We start from the raw sequence: 13,042 nt of genomic DNA, 5'->3' as shown, positions 1-13,042 counted from the left end.
TCTCATGGCTTCCTCTATAGCCAGGGTGGGGAGGCTCTGCCTTCATGCTTTTGGTCTTCTAAAAGAGATTCCCCCCATTCTTTAACCTGATAAGATCATCTTGACAAATGATTCTCAACTCAGATAAAAAAAACAGGCAGCAAAGTCATTGGCAGGCATCAGGGTGGGTACCATTTCTCCCAGGCAGACAACCTGCTGAATTCACCTTCTCCGAGGAAATGGGATGGAAAGGTCCCTTTCTACACTTACGTGCTAAAAGTCAATGGTAGGCAGTGCCTAGAGACAGCTGATGCTCCCAAGAACCCCTTCCCCAAGGTTGAAAGGCAAACAGTCAGCCAGTTTGGAACTTCCGTCTTTTTTCATTTTGTCTTGTCCTACAGAAAGCTAGCCCTTTTCCTTCTATATAGCACATGAGCGTTTCTTTCTTTCTTCTCTGCCAAAGGGAGAGAGCCCTGGCCCTCTCTGGAAGGGCCTTAGATCTGGGATGCCAGAGGTGTCCCCAGGAGGTGCCCTTAAAGACAAAGGGTAAACTCTGTCTCCCTTTTTCCACCCTTCCCGGCAGCCCCTGCTGGTGTCATATCCCTGGCGCTCGGAGTTCGACTTCATGCCAGTTCTGATTACCCTGCCTGCCTTTAATCCTATTTTCTCCTGCTCAGGCTTCCATGGTACAGAGACCAAGGGCTCAGCGTGCTCGGCTGACCCTCTCTGACCTGGAGGGAAGCCCATTCTAAACCCTTTCTTTCCTGCAAACACGATCCTGGCTAGTAGCTCTCCTCCCAGCAGCTTTCTTTCTAGCCGTTTGAGCCCTTTGGAGATAGCTCCTAAGATGTCACTAGCTTCTGGGGGACTGAACTGCTGTGTCTGACCGCCATCACAGAGAAATGAACCAGCGCTCCCCTTTCCAAATCAAGTTTTATGCACAAATGATTTTCCATCGCCAGATAAATACTTAAGAGCACGTATTTCCATGCCAGGCACCTTCCTCATATAGCCCTGGTCATCTAGTAGCAGGCAGGGCGAGGGAAATAGCATCTTGTTTTATCAGTTAGCCTAAAGAAATAATCATATCACCAGGATTTATCTTTCTTCCCAGGAACGATTGTTTGGTTTGGTTTTTAAGTAAGTACCTTTCAACCCTCAACACAAGCTGATTCATAACTGCTGTCTAGAGGACAGGAGATTAGTCTGATGTGTGTCTCTCATTTGACAGAATTCTCTGATACCCAAAGCCTCGCTGTAATGAGCCCATCAAGAGGCCAGGAGTGGAACCCTGATTTCAGGCTCAGCTCTGATCCACAGTAGCTAAACAGTGCCCTCTTGTGGTGCTGTGTAGTTCAGTCCCAGTAGCCTGCAAATTTTGGTATTAACCATTAGTGAGCAAAAATGGGGTTGACTGGGCATCTGATTTGGCAGGGGAGAGGTTCACCCTAGTTGCAGGACTATTATTTCCCCCTCCCTCTCGAGCTGGCCAGAAGTAGCTCCAACTCGATTTAACAAAAGTGAGTTTGGCCTGGAGGGACACGAAATCCCCTGCCACAGGAAAGTGGAACAGTCATGCTCTCTGGTTGTCACTGTGAATCCTATTCCTATGGTTGTGCTGCAAAAGAAGCAGAAGTCATTAACCTCCCAAAGAGGACACAGGCTTCCCCTTGGCTTCTATGGAGTGAAACAGTCAGGTGTCTTTGCTTTGGGGCAATGCTTCAGACCCACCGAAGTGGAGTTTTAAAAGCAGTCCTGAGTCCAAACAGTAACTCTGCCATCATTTCTGCGGACAGCCCTGAGCTGGTGACCTAATCTTTCTGAGTCTACATATCCCCCTTTATCACAAAGTGGACTAGATGCGATAATGTCCAGAAAATGCCCCAGTTACCATACCTGGCCCATGATAAGCAATAGAATTTTGTTTCACTTAATCAGTGTCATGTCTTACCTCTCCAGTATCCAGAAGGCACAGTCAACTGTACAGAGCAAACCACAGTTCCTCTCTTACAGAAGGTTGGGATCTGTGATGCAGAGACACAGGTCTTAGAATCAGTGTTCAGGTCTGGGGTTTGAGCGATCGCCAGGATTCCCCCAGTAGGTTTGGGGAAACGAGATTGCCAGGATGTAGGAGATCAGGGGAGTGGGGGGGAAGCGTGGATGGAGAGCAGGCAGGATGGATCAGGTCTGGCTTCTGACATAGCCCGGCTTTGGGAGGCTGAGGAAGATGGAGGTATGCAGCAGAGACAGGCAGGGAACAGATGGAATTTTGTCAAGGGATTTGGTCTTTATTTGGTAGGCAACACGGAGTCCTTAGGAGTGTTTCTTTTTTAAGAGGAAGATGAGCTGATGGGAGTTACGCTTGGAAAAAAATGTTCTGGCTACAGCATAGAGCATAGACTGCTGACCTGTTGAACTATTGGCTAGTTATTGCAGAAACCCAAGACTTGAATGAGGGAAGGGGCAGATTATAGCGATAAAGACATTCCAGGGGTTGAATTACCAGGACCTGGACTCTGACCTGTTGTGGACAAAGAGAACAAAGGCAGAGTCAAGAGGCTTGCCTCTAGGCTGAGAAACAGGTCTCAGGAGGAAAAAACAGGCTCCAAGGAGAACTGAGTTTTCAGAGGTGACAGAGCCAGGTTCCCCCTACCCCAAGTCAACAGGGTGGATCCTCCAAGGTCCACACCTAGATGGGCAGAAAGAGAACTGACCCCAGGCCACCAGACATCGGCCCGAGAACACAGGAATTTCTTGCCAAACACACTCTTTGCAGCCACCTGCTTGGGGCTTCCAAAAGGAGGTCAGGTTTTGCCCTAAGTCAGGTTTGCCACAAGCAAGATTCTCTGACCCAGATCACGGTGCCAGAATGATTATCGGCAAGCCGATGTCTGGACTCCTCACCACCATGGCTCTGGTCCCTTTTAATTCATGCCATTTGGAAAAGCGTGGACTTAAGATCTTAGGCTGGCCATGTTTCCTTGTATATTTCCATTGCCCCTGCCACCAATATCCAGCATGGTGCTGTGCCCGCCTTACCCTCGAAGCCTGCTGTCTGAATAGGCACGTTAATCTGAGACCGCCTGCCAGAGACAAGGAAAAAGAAATATTAATCTGGGCTTCCCTTGGGACCTGCCCACATTCCCTGTCTTCTCCCAGCCCTCTCCTGCATCTAAGTGTGCCATTCGACTCAAGAATGAAAGGCCAAAAGCAGGGATGGAGGATAAAGAATCTGAGAGGCTGCGAAAGCAACCCTGACCCCCTCCCTAGCGACTCAACAGAGACGGTCCCCACAAACCTGAAGCCTTGGGGGACTAATGCAGCCTAGCCTTTCCTTTTTCTCCCACACCCTCCCGGACCTTGGTCCACCTGCCAGTCTCTGCCTGACGGCACAAACACACTGATGTGTCTCAGGTGCAAGGACTCAGGTAAACTCTTACGCCAGGAAAGCAGGAACTGTTTGCAGGGGGAGGAGGGGTCTGTTCTCTATTAATACTGTCTGAGTCGTGTGCATGGGAGGTGATTGGGAGTAAACACACCTCAGCATGTTTCTGAATTCGCTATTTCCTAGAATATCTGAGCAAGCAGGGCATGTGTGTCTGGTCCCAAGCAGAAACTGTTCTTAAGCAGGTGGCCCTGGCAGGCGGGAACAAATCTGCCCAAAGATACAGCTTTCCAAAGTCTTCTAGAAATTGGCTCCAGGACATCAAAGTGCCCAGACTTGGCTCCTAGGAGATGCTTGGAGGCTCTAGTCCAGAGTCCGTCAACCTCAGTACCGTTGGCATTCGGGGCTGGAGAATTCTTTTTCTTTTTAATTTTTTTATTTTTTAACTTTACAATATTGTATTGGTTTTGCCATATATCAACATGAATCCGCCACAGGTATACACGTGTTCCCCATCCTGAACCCTCCTCCCTCCCCATACCATCCCTCTGGGTCGTCCCAGTGCACCAGCCCCAAGCATCCAGTATGGTGCATCGAACCTGGACTGGCGACTCATTTCATATATGATATTATACATGTTTCAACTTTGGGTAGGGGGCTGCCCAGGGCTTTGTAGGATGTTGGCCAGCATCCCTGGCCTCCACCCACCCACCCGACCCCCCTGAAAGTTGTGACAACCAACTCTGTCTTCAGACCTTGCCAGATGAACCCTGGGGACAACAGACTCTCTACCGGCTGCCCCAGGCCTTCTTACCATCCATCTTCTGGAATAAGCGAGGCATTTCTCAGCCCACTGGTTTTCCTTCCATTATCTGCTGCCCAACAGAGACTCAAAGGATTTCAAGAGGAAATGGAAAAGTACGGTTTCACCAACTCCCTCCCAGGACAGAAAGATGACAGCCCCGATTCAGTAAGATGCTGTGCCCTTGGCATCCAGTTCACGAAGACTCACGGAGGCCCAGTGCCCTCCCGTGCCCACCCCCTCCCCGCCTCCACCCTTCTGTCCTTGCTGTCGAGTTGTCGTTGTGATTGTAAGACCCACTCCGGGCTCAGCAGTGGTTTTCCAGGCGGCGCCGGACGGGTTTGTGGGTGGGGGTCGCCCTGTGTCGCTGGGCAGGTGGTGGGTTTCTGTTCCGGGTCTGGGGAGCTAGGGAGGTGGGCCAAGCAGGTGTCGTCGCCTCTCACCACACTGCACCGTCAGAAAACTCGGACCTCCCCCTACCTCTGAGCTCTCGATGCTGCTAACGCCGCCAAGTGTCCCGTGCGCTCCAGCACCTTCCCAGAACGCGCTCTGCGAGGTTGTCCAGGCTGTGCTCGCCGCATGCTCTTCTTCTGTATCATTCTTCTAATTTGATGAAATTCAACAAAAGTCTATTTATGCCTGTTTGCATCATGGTCAAAATATTAAAAAAAGTGGACTCAACTCGGCTGGCTGTGGTCTTTTGTTTGACTGGCCTAGAGTTTCTCACGCCTGTTGCCCACTGCGTGCGGCTGGCCGGGTGCCCCCAGGAAGCCCAGTCTGAGATAGAGGTGGCAGGAGGCTGATGGGTGGGGATGGGGCCGGGAGGGAACCTGAGCTGCCACGTTGTCTCATCAGAAACTTCGGCCAACCCTGCCGGGAATTCTGAAGATGGACTTGCAGGGCTGTCCCCAATGTAGGACAAGGAGCCCTGGTGCTCTGCAGCTGAAGCCATCTTCCAAGGGCATGAGGGCGTTCTCAGGGTCCAGAGGAAGAGCTGCGGACTCCTGACACATATCTGGAGGGCAATTCTCAGTGTCCTGTCCACCCTCCTCCTGACATCTTTGCCCCTATCACGGCTGCATCCCTAGAAAGGACCCCAAAGGGAGAGTACCGCCTTCTCCCTCAGCCTTCTCTCCTGTACAAACGAGCCTGAGGCCCTGAACCTAATTCCCAGCTGACTTCAGACTCGATTCCAAAAGGAAGAGACTTGCAAAGCAATAAAAGGGGACGTCCCCAGTGGTCCAGTGGTTGAGACTTTGCCTTCCAATGCAGGGGATGTGGGTTCGATCCCTGGTCTGGGAGCTAAGATTCTACATGCCTTTTGGCCAAAAAAACAAAAGATAAAAACAATATTGTAACAGATTCAGTAAAGACTTTAAAATTGGTCCACATTAAAAAAAAAAAAAGGCATTTAAAGGACAGATGAAAAGAAGCAACCTCAAATACCCTGACAGAGTGGCTACTATGAAAGGATCAAGTGAACGGTGGCCTTTATCAAGCCCTTTTGGACATGGCCACTTAGATGCTGTGGCCAGTTTGACCTTCACACCTATTTCCCAGTCAAAAAGCATAAGCTATTAGATACTCAACCTTTTAAATTACAAAGTTATTTATCCAACAGCAAAGATACCTTTAACACTGTTCCTGACTCTTCTGCCCCATCCCTGAGCCTCAGGGCCAAGTTCAAACAGGAGATGCTGATAAGCAAGGAAACAGAAAGTCAGCACTCGATCCATACTGCCCTTCAGAAATGAACTAAAATAATGGCTAACAGTTATCAAATTCCAGTCTTTACAAGAATACTCTGACATGTTACCGTTGCTCTCCACACTTTAAAACTTGAGAAACTAAGGCAAGAGCTTGGGGCTTTCCTGGTGGCTCACATGGTAAAGAACCTGCCTGCAATTGAACCCAGAGGCCCAGGTTCAAACGCTGGGTCAGGAAGAATCCCCTGGAGAAGGGCATGGCTACCCACTCCAGTATTCTTGCCTGGAGAACTCCATGGAGAGAGAAGCCTGGTGGCTGCAGTCCGTGGATTCACAAAGAGTTGGACACGACTGAGTAACACTTTCACTTTCAAGGCGAAAGCAGCTTAACCAGTCAACACAGCCAGTAAGTATTAGAAATGGAGTTGGAGCCCAGACCATCTGGCTTGAGAATCTGCATTTTCAACCACCACCTGGTTTCAGACCAAAAAAAAAAAAATGCTGCCTGCCATTTCAGTGGAGAAGGCAATGGCACCCCACTCCAGTACTCTTGCCTGGAAAATCCCATGGACGGAGGAGCCTGGTAGGCTGCAGTCCATGGGGTGGCAAGGAATCAGACATAACTGAGCAACTTCACTTTCACTTTTCACTTTCATGCATTGGAGAAGGAAATGGCAACCCACTCCAGTGTTCTGGAGAATCCCAGGGACGAGAGCCTGGTGGCCTGCCGTCTATGGGGTCGCACAGAGTCAGACACGATTGATGTATTTTAGCAGCAGTAGCAGCCATTTCAGTAAACAAAGACTGTTCCTGCCATTCTTGTATAAACAACTGGACAACCCGCCCCTCCCCCTCAGTGTACCCAGATGGGGAGTCAGGATGGAGAAAACCAGGATGCTGGCCCGAGATAGTTGCTGCTGCTAAAAGATACATATTCAAGGAATAATTTCAGTGCACCTAGACTCTTACATCTTCCCATGCATAGAACAGCACTAAAATCGTTAACTTCAGAGGGCTTGGTTTTGTGCATGGATGTGGCTAGCAGTAATCTTTTGATGTTCCACTTCATGTCCATTTGTCTTCAGCAAAAATGCCTACATACCCCAGCTTCCCCCTTTCTTCTCTGAAACACTTCCTCAGACCAATCTGAGATGTTGCCTTTCCCAGGCTAGTGTTCTCAACAAGGTCCCACATAAAACATAATTCTTAATGCTTCAATTCAGTTCAGTTCAGTTGCTCAAGGGTCCAACTCTTTGCGACCCCATGAACTGCAGCATGCCAGGCCTCCCTGTCCATCACCAACTCCAGGAGCCTACCCAAACTCATGTCCATTGAGTTGGTGATGCCATCCAACCATCTCATCCTCTGTCGTCCCCTTCTCCTCCTGTCTTCAATCTTTCCCAGCATCAGGGTCTTTTCAAATGAGTCAGCTCTTCGCTTCAGATGGCCAAAGTATTGGAGTTTCAGCTTCAGCATCAGTCCTTCCAATGAATACCCAGGACTGATCTCCTTTAGGATGGACTGGTTGGATCTCCTTGCTGTCCAAGGGACTCTCAAGAGTCTTCTCCAACACCACAGTTCAAAAGCATCAATTCTTCAGCACTCAGCTTTCTTCACAGTCCAACTCTCACATCTATACATGACCACTGGAAAAACCATAGCCTTGACTAGATGGACCTTTGTTGGCAAAGTAACATCTCTGCTTTTTAATATACTATCTAGGTTGGTCATAACTATCCTTCCAAGGAGTAAGCGTCTTTTAATTTCATGGCTGCAATCACCATCTGCAGTGATTTTGGAGCCCAAAAAAATAAAGTCAGCCACTGTTTCCACTGTTTCCCCATCTATTTGCCATGAAATGATGGGACCGGATGCCATGATCTTAGTTTTCTGAATGTTGAGCTTTAAGCCAACTTTTTCACTCTCCTCTTTCAGTTTCATCAAGAGGCTCTTTAGTTCTTCTTCACTTTCTGCCATAAGGGTGGTGTCATCTGTATATCTGAGGCTATTGATATTTCTCCTGGCAATCTTTTAGGTTGTGCCTTTTTTTTTTTTTTTACCCCAGTTGACACAGTGCTGCTGCTAAGAGACTCTCACAGTTCAAATGCCGGCTCCTCCACTTCTGAGCTGTGCAACTTTGGATAAGTTGCCTAACCTCTCTCTGTGCCTTCATTTCTTCACTGTAAAATAGGTTGTGATGATTTTGACTTCATTGCCTTGCGGTAGGATTAAATGAGTTGATATATACAAAACACACAGAACATAATGGCATGGAATGGAATAGAATAGGACAGAATAGAATAGTCCTATAGATGAGTAAACTAGCTCTGGTTCCTTCCAACTTTCTCATTGCTTTTCTATATGTATTTATTTATTTGTTGCTGTGCTACGTCTTCATTGCTGTGTGTGGGCTTTCTCTATTTTCAGCGAGCAGGGGCTACTCTCTATCTGTGGTGTGCGGGCTTCTCATTGTGGAGGCTTCTCTTGTTGCAGAGCACGGGGCTCTAGGGCACATGGGCTTCAGTAGTTGTGGCTCAGGGGCTCCAGAGCACAGGCTCAGAAGTTGTGGCACACGGGCTTAGTTGCTCCATGGCATGTGGGATCTTCCTGGAACAGGGATTGAACTTGTGTCTCCTGCATTGTCAGGAGGATTCCTAACCACTGGACCACCAGGGAAGTCCCAGTCCCTTTTCCTTATTGAAACTCAAAACAGCCTCATCTTGTTGCTGTTTGCCATTTGACACTTAGGTGCTGGATTTCCCAGACCACCTGCCATCACAGGGGCCACTGGTTTTAAAAGCCAAATCCTTGCCCTCTCCCCACACCTGCTCACTAGTGCTCGCTGGGGATTTAGGTTTGACACCGCCGCATTTTTACCCAGTTCCTCCATGTGACCCGTACACACACTGGAGTTTTGACAGGCCCAGCCTCAAGAGGTGGCTGGGGACAATTTAACATTTATGTGCCTCCCGGCTGGGGTGGCTTCTGTTGCCTGGCAACCAGGTGAAAAATCCAAGTTTACACTGAAACAGAACCTTCCCAACCACAAATCAAAAGGAGAAGGGGGCGGGAAACAAGTGGGGGAAGGAAAAAAAGGAATTTTGAGTTACAGCAGATCAATAGAGAATATGGGCTTCGCAGTCAGTTGAATAGCAAAAAAAATGTACTTCTTCTGTTTTTCATTGTACCCTTTGCAAAACCTCTGAGGAGGCAAAAAACAGGGAACATGTTTACAATCAATACAGAGTTTAACCCACATCAGTGGAAGGAAACCACTTGAGCAATAACCTCTGAATGAAAATAAGATTAAGTTAATCAAATAGCAGAAGATTAAAACCAGAGTAAACAGTAAATTAGTAAAGTGATTATTTTTTTAAGATGCAAATCTTTTAGATTACTAGACCTGGGTAGGGGCAGGGTGAGAGGACAAGGGTAGATGGGTCTCCCGGCTTCTTGGCATCTTTGTTTTCTCGGCTGGAAGTCAGAGTTGAGGTTGGAAGTTGATGTTGGAAGCCCAACTCTCTCCTCCCTAATTTACTGTTTCCAGGAATTCTGAGATCTTCAAGGGTGATGAGTCCCACGTGCCATAAGGATATATTGGGGAAAATTAACTGTTAAAGGCAAGAAAGCCTCTAAGACACACTACCAACTCAAGGTGTATCTGTGGCATTAAGCAGTGAGTAACTGAATCAGTTCTGTTTTGAAGGCTTTGAAAAGAATCGCTAATGGAAATATAGTTAATAGCAGAAAAGCCTCAGGGAAAATCTGTGGGGAGAGACACCTGTTTCTTGTTCCTCCAAGCGGGTGCTAATAACGTCGCCTTCCTTGAAAAGCGCACGCTGCCTCCAGAACCGTCTCTTTCAGCCCGCTTCGCCTTTGCGCAAAGGCATTTGGGACCACCAGGGGCCAAGGCGGGAAGACCAACCCCTCTGGCCAGCGCTCAGTGCCTGCTCTGGCCACAAGCAGCCTTTTGTGTTTGTTTCGGCCGCTGCTCCACCCAAACCATCCAGTCTTCTGATTTGCCCCCAGGGGCTCTAAACACAGCTTTTATTTCCCTTCTAGCTTGCCTTTGCTTCTGACATGCCCCTCCCCTAGAGAGCCCACCCTGCCCTCTCATTTCTGCGGATCCCACCTCCATTGCTGAGGGCAGGATTCAAACACTGCCTCTTCAGGGAAGCCCTCCTCCACCGTCCAGCCATACTTCCTGCCTGTACCAGTCGCTTGGCATAGTGGAGGTACTGCTTTGAAATTGTGTGTGTGTGTGTCTGTTTTACCTGCTTCTGCGTATCCATTATCTATTGCCACAATAATGCTGCCTAACAAACAGTCACAACATCTCCTTGGCATGCTACTTTATTGCTGCAGAGGTTGGAGCCATGCTGCTATGAGCCAAGGGATTCAAGTAGCCTCTACAAGCCGGAAAGGGTTTCACCCAGAGCCACCACAAGGAACAGAGCTCTGCTGCGTCTTGATCTTAGTCTCCTAAGACTCCTAAGACTCCTAAGACGCACTTGAGACTCTGACATCCAGGGCAATAAGATCACACATTGGTATGGTTTTAAGACCCTAAGTTGTGGTCATGTGTTACAGCAGCAATAGAAAAGTAAAATCTGTATTAAATCTATATTAATTTCTAATTGCTACTGATCTAAGGAAGAATCTATTTCCTTAGGTTTTCTAGCTTTTAGAAAGCTGCCCACATTTCTTGGCTTACAGCCCAACATCACTCCAACCTCTGTATCCATCGTCACATCCCCCCCTCTCTGACTCTGACCCTCCTGTGCCCCTCCTTTATATATATATAAAAGGCTTCCCAGGTGGCTCGGCAGTAAAGAATCTGCCTGCATTGCTGGAGATGCAGGAAACGTGGGTTTGATCCCTGGGTCAGGAAGGTCCCCTGGAGGAGGGCATGGCTACCCACTCCAGTATTCTTGTCTGGAGAATCCCATAGAGGAGCCTGGTGGGCTGAAATCCATGGGGTTGCAGAGTCAGACACGACTGACGCGACTGAGCACGCATGCACGTAAATATATATGTGTCTGTGCTGACTCTTAGTTACAGCACTCAAGATCTTCGGTGTTCATTGTGGCATGTGGGATCTTTAGCTGTGGCATGTGAACTCTTAGTTGCGGCATGTGGGATCTAGTTCCCTGACCAGGGATCGAACCCAGGGCCTCCTGCATTGGGATTTCAGAGTCTTGACCACTGGACCACCAAGAAAGTCACCTGCCTGTCTGATAAGGACCCTTGTGATTACACTGAGCCCACAGGATTGTCCGGGATTATCTCTGCATCTCAGGATTCCTAACTTGATTCCATCTGCAAAGTCCCTTTTGCTGTGTAAGATACCTGTGATGTTGTGGTTTATAATAAGGAATATATTTGCTCTCGGGCTTCCCCAGTGAAAATGGCAACCCTCTCCAGTATTCTTGCCTGGAGAATTCCATGGACAGAGCAGCCTCCTGGGTTACAGTCCACAGGGTCACAAAGAGTCAGACATGACTGAGCATGCATGCTAGGCTACATATTTGGTCTCGGTCCTATGTCTGGCTTAGAGCTCCTAGAATTCTTGGGATCTCCTATGATAAGAGTGATGAAGGTGTCTTGTTATTCTTAACAAGCCACTTTCAACCACACCTGCGTTTATGTTACTATGGTGACTTTTGGAAAGCACCTGAGGAAGGAGGCTGGTTGCCAGGGGAACCAACCAGGTGATTAGAGGGTTGGATCTTTTGGTCCTATGCCCCTGAGCTCCTCAGAGGGAAGAGGGGCTGGAGGTTGAATCAACTGTCAATGCCCAGTGATTGAATCAGTCATTCCTATGGAGCATTGTCGTTTAGTCACTAAGTCATGTCTGACTCTTTGCGACCCCATGGACTGTAGCCCGCCAGGCTCCTCTCTCTATGGGGATTCTCCAGGCAAGAATACTGGAGCAGGTTGCCATTTCCTACAGGCGATCTTCCCAACCCAGGGATCTAACCCCTGTCTCTCATATTGCAGGCAGATTCTGTACCATGTGAGTCACCAAATAGTTGAGCAAATGGGACAGAGCCCCTGCTTACATGGAGGTTACCTTTTATAGGAAGAAATGTGTTCATTATCAAATTAATGATAAACCTCGGGACCCTCACCAAAGGCCCCTTCTTTCCTCATTTTATATAAATGTCCCCCAGGTGACTTACGAGTTTATCCTGTGTGTCCTTTTTCTAAAATAGGGCCTCCAGGGAATTCCCCGACGGTCCAGAGGTTAGGACTCCAGGCTTTCACTGCCAAGGGCCTGGGTTTGATCCCTGGTTCCATGAAGGCTGTGTGATGTGGCCAAAAAAAGAAATAAATAATAAAATAGGGCCCCTGGGACTTCCCTAGTGGTCCAGTGGTTAACACTTACACCCTTCCACTGCAGGGGGCACAGGCTCAGTCCCTGGTCAGGGAACTAAGATCCCACATGCCAAGCAGCATGGCCAAAAAAAAAAAAAAGAAGTAAAGTAAAATAGGACTCCAGACAATAAAGCTTCAGGCTCCTTCTGACTGCAAAAAATGCACAACCTCAAAGTTTCAGTTCAGTTCAGTCACTCAGTCGCTCAGTCATGTCTGACTCTTTACGACCCCATGGACTGCAGCACGCCAGGCCTCCCTGTCCATCACCAGCTCCCAGAGTTTACTCAAACTCATGTCCATTGAGTCGGTGATGCCACACAACCATCTCATCCTCTGTCATCCCCTTCTCCTCCTGCCTTCAGTCTTTCCCAGCATCAGGGTCTTTTCAAATGAGTCAGTTCTTTGCATCAGGTGGCCGAAGTATCAACTTACATTTTATTTGGGGACCTTACTGAGGACTCTAGCCCAGGAAGTCAGCCTCTCAGAAAGCTCTGAGGAACTGTTCCAAAGTAAAAAGGGAGGAGCCAGGGTACATAGGCGTTTTTGCTGGGGGGAAAAGAACAAAACTTAGTCAAACATCAAAAGATTGCTGCTAATCACACACATACACAAAACAAAAACAACAACCAAAAGCGGACATCTCAAGTTAATGATGTTAGTGCTTTTCTCTGTATGGAAAGATGCTAGAGGCCAGGCCCATGGAAACCATCCCTTTGATAGGCATCTCTAACAATGTGGGGCCGGTACCACGTTTTCCTCCATCCTGAATTCCCCTCAGGGTGCACCATCCAG

At 48.3% G+C, this 13,042-nt stretch overlaps 1 protein-coding gene across 2 annotated transcripts in view; it reads left to right on the top strand.

Moving 5' to 3' along the window:
* Positions 1–9,759: 9,759 nt before the first annotated feature.
* FBXO21 (F-box protein 21) overlaps positions 9,760–13,042 on the top strand; it is a 45,573-nt gene continuing 42,290 nt past the window's right edge. For both annotated transcript variants that reach the window (XM_044930141.2, XM_044930140.2), the window contains exon 1: positions 9,760–10,107. The gene's annotated coding sequence lies outside the window, so the exon portion shown is untranslated. The remainder of the gene's footprint in view (positions 10,108–13,042) is intronic.

This window comes from Bubalus bubalis, chromosome 17 (genome assembly GCF_019923935.1).
Source record: "Bubalus bubalis isolate 160015118507 breed Murrah chromosome 17, NDDB_SH_1, whole genome shotgun sequence".
Lineage (NCBI taxonomy): Eukaryota > Metazoa > Chordata > Mammalia > Artiodactyla > Bovidae > Bubalus > Bubalus bubalis.
Note: the sequence above shows the minus strand (reverse complement) of the source record. Positions and strands in the feature narration are given on the sequence as shown.